Source organism: Pteropus vampyrus, unplaced genomic scaffold (assembly GCF_000151845.1).
Source record: "Pteropus vampyrus isolate Shadow unplaced genomic scaffold, Pvam_2.0 Scaffold67, whole genome shotgun sequence".
NCBI classification, from domain to species: Eukaryota; Metazoa; Chordata; class Mammalia; order Chiroptera; family Pteropodidae; genus Pteropus; species Pteropus vampyrus.
This window is the reverse complement of record NW_011888848.1, coordinates 105,960-109,625: the sequence shown is the minus strand read 5'-3', so window position 1 is coordinate 109,625 and position 3,666 is coordinate 105,960.

Sequence of the window (3,666 nt, the reverse complement as noted above, 5' to 3'; positions counted from 1 at the left end):
GTAGGGGGAAGGTAGATGGGGTAAAAGGGGTCAAATATGTGGTGACAGAAAGAAATCTAACTATGAGAGGTGAACACACATTGTAATATATATATATATGCCTTACTGTTAGAAAAAATTATATGGTATATTGATATAATGAAATAATATTTATAAGGAATAAAGTTCTGATACATGCTAACATAGATGAATCTTGAAAATAATTTAATTGATCCTTCAAATGGGTGAATTTTATGGTATGTAAATTTGTCTCAATAAAGATGTTTTTAAAAATTAACGAGAAATTAATGAGAGAGAGGTGAGGAGGGAGGGAAAGAGGGACTGAGAAAGAGAGAGGAAATAAAAATAAGGAGATACTATTTTTACACATCAGATAACCAAAATTAAGGAGACTGGTAAAATTCACTGTTGGTGAGGGGATGGGGAGATGGTCCTCTTACTACTATTGGTGACAGTGTGGACTAAAATAGCTTTTTGGATCAGGATTTGGCAACATATATTACAATTTAAAATATGCTTTTCCTTTGACTCAGCAATACAATATCTAGAGATTTATTCTACAGATTCTGCATGAAATATGCAAGGATGAAAGGATTTTCATTGCATAACTCCTCAAAGTAAAAAACCAGTGACAACAAATAAATTATGATGTTCTCATACACTGGAATAAAATACCAGCATTCACATCCGTATCCTCTACCTTCTTTGCTATTGTGGGTAAGCCGCTAGCTAAGGCCAATGCACTAGGTCCGCCTTTATTCAACTTCACAAAGCAATATGGTGTTTCCTTCTCTACTGGATTCTTTGCATCATCAGAGAAACATGTTATTATTTCCCCAAAAATTAAAAAAATAAAAACCAAAAAAAAAAAAACAAAACCTCTTGACCCTGTTTCTTTTTCCAGTTCTCTTCTTTTTACTGCAAAATTAATCTAAACAGTTGTTTATGCTAATGTTTTAGAGAAAAATTTAGCAGAAACGATTAGATTTTACATGGTAGGCCTCACAAATTCACTTTTAGGGATCCCTTTTAGATAAATCCTTACATGAGTGTACCTAGAGATATTCATTTATTTGTTCAACTAATTTTGTAAAGCATTTGTTATGTCCAAGATCTACCTGTGCTAGAATCTAGCAGTTTCTTTTATCAAAGAATAAAAGACAAAAATAAAACAAAGAGTTGTCTATGCTTATCTAAAATTTCTTCCTTGAGCCCATTCTAACTGGGCTTTCATTCCCACTATTTCACTAAAATTGTGATTGTTGAGGTCACCTTGCTAAATTCAAAATCAGTTCTAAGAAAGCTAAGATAATAGTATCCAAGTATACAGCTAATTGATATCTGGCTCAACTAAAGTTAAATTTTAGAATATTTAGCCAAATTAAGTAGGCTATGTTCTTTAGATGATCTCTCAAAAATACTATTTTTAAGTGAGTATTGATAAGTTAGTGATAACAGTGAGATAATAGCAGTGAGTTTCTTCATTGTTACTTTAATAGTCAGATAAACTGAGGGATATGCTAACAAATTCTTATGAAAGTTGAGAAGTTACTGTCTGAATGGAAATCCTCTCAAAAAGTAGAAGCATTGTGCAAAGGCAAGATTTTCCCAGATAAATGATTTTGCATCCATCTATCTTATCTCATAGGCTGATTATTAAGCTCCCAAAATTATAGGATGTAGAACATGGCTCCAGTTGTTTTAGCCTGTAAAAGATTTTAAGAAAATATTGCCAAGGTTCCTCCTTAGCCATCAGCCATCATCCATCCCTTAGGGGAAAGAAATAAAACCGCTTGATAAAATATCATAAAATCTATAACTTTAGTCAATATATCTTTGCAGTTAACACTTTAAGATAAATCGAAGATGTAATATAATTGGAAGGATCCATGTCAACATAATAACAATGATTATCCCTGAGTGGTATAACTGATTCCTATCCAAGAAATTAAAGGTTTCGGACTAAGGATCAATAAATGTAAGCTCTTCCTAAAAGATTTATCCACAACAAGATAATAAGGAGAATCCATGCTCTGATTTTTCAGAAAAGTCTAAATTTGAAGTTTATCAAAAAGGAAGCTATAAAAGTTTAGACAAAATGCCTGGTAAACCAACAGATAGGTAATTTGGGATAAGTGCTGTTTTTTTTTCTCTCTCTCTCTTAAATGTAAAGTGATAAACTGCACTCCAGACTAGGCTAGGATTAGTCAATGACTATACATAAAGTATCAAATTTTAACTTAAACTTTCAAAATCAAATGTGCAGTCATAAAATGAGTGGAACCGAGCAACACGGGCTCTACAACATTTTGAGGGGTTGGCCTCAGTTCATAAAGCTAAGAGTCCCAGTGGTCAACCAAGATCTGATCTTTTAACCTCATTCACTGAATTCGTGTTTCATATAACTGCCTCAGAATCTACCCTAAATCCTGGTTCTGATTGTCACACTTAGATTTTTTCATTTGAATATTTCTATTTTCAGGCAATAAGGGAAAAGTTCTGATGCAGACCGTGATTTCATGCTATATCTCATGGATACGGCCATAGTTTTCATCATGCCTTGTTTTGTCCACTCCCAATCTTTTTCAAACCAGACATTGTCAATAACAGGAAATTATGAATATTCACTCAAGGGTATAACTATCTATAAAGTAAACTCAGGAATTAGAATCTTGATTCTTTCAACCCATGAACACAAAATATCTCTCCGTTTCTTTGTGTCTTCAATTTATTTTAATAATGTCTTGTAGTTTTCAGTGTATAGGTCCTTCACATCCTTTGTTAAGTTTATTCCTAGGTATTTTATTCTTTTCGTTACAATTGCAAAATGAATTGTTTCTGTTTCATTTATTTTTCTGACATTTCGTTGTTAGTGTATAGAAATGCAATGAATTTTTGTACATTGATTTTGTATCTTGCAACTTTACTATGTCTGTTCATTCTTTCTAACAGTTTTTTGGTTGAGTCTTTAGAGTTTTCTATATAAGAATCTAATTTGGACGGTGAATACCCAGTGCAATATACAGATGATGTATTATAGAATGGTATACTTGAAACCTATACAATTTTATTAACCAACGTCACCCCAATAAGTTTCATAAAATTTTTAAAAACTCTAAAAAAAAGAATTAGGGTGATCTTTGGGTTATTTCAAAGACTGTAGAAGAGAAAGATTCCTGCTTGGAGTTTTCCAGAATGTTAATGCAAGTACTTTGAATTCCTAGGAAACTTCTCCGGCAGGAATCTTTCCTCTTCTTCTTCCCCAAATGTTAGGAGTCAATTTGTTCCCAATTCCTATGTCCTTCAATGTGGAAGTACCTTCTAACAGGGTTAAAGCACTTTCGTTTTCCTGCCCCTTACTCACTTCTGTTATATTTAGCAATAGGAACTGGGCATACATGAGTCAATCCTCCCTTTCTTGCCTCTTGCAGGAGTCTGCTTGTTCAGAAAGCACATGTTCAGATCTGCTTTCAGTAAACTTAAGCCATGCAGGCTCCCTCTGGAGAAGGAAAGTGAACATGAAGTTGCCAGGGGCCTGTGACAGGGTGCTGAGCCAACCTAATTCTTTGGGTTCATTATTCTTACCGCACACTGAAACTATCTTTTAATCTAGTTGTTATTGGTAATAACTCTTTATTTTTCTCTCAGTTGTTTGAGATTTCAGCT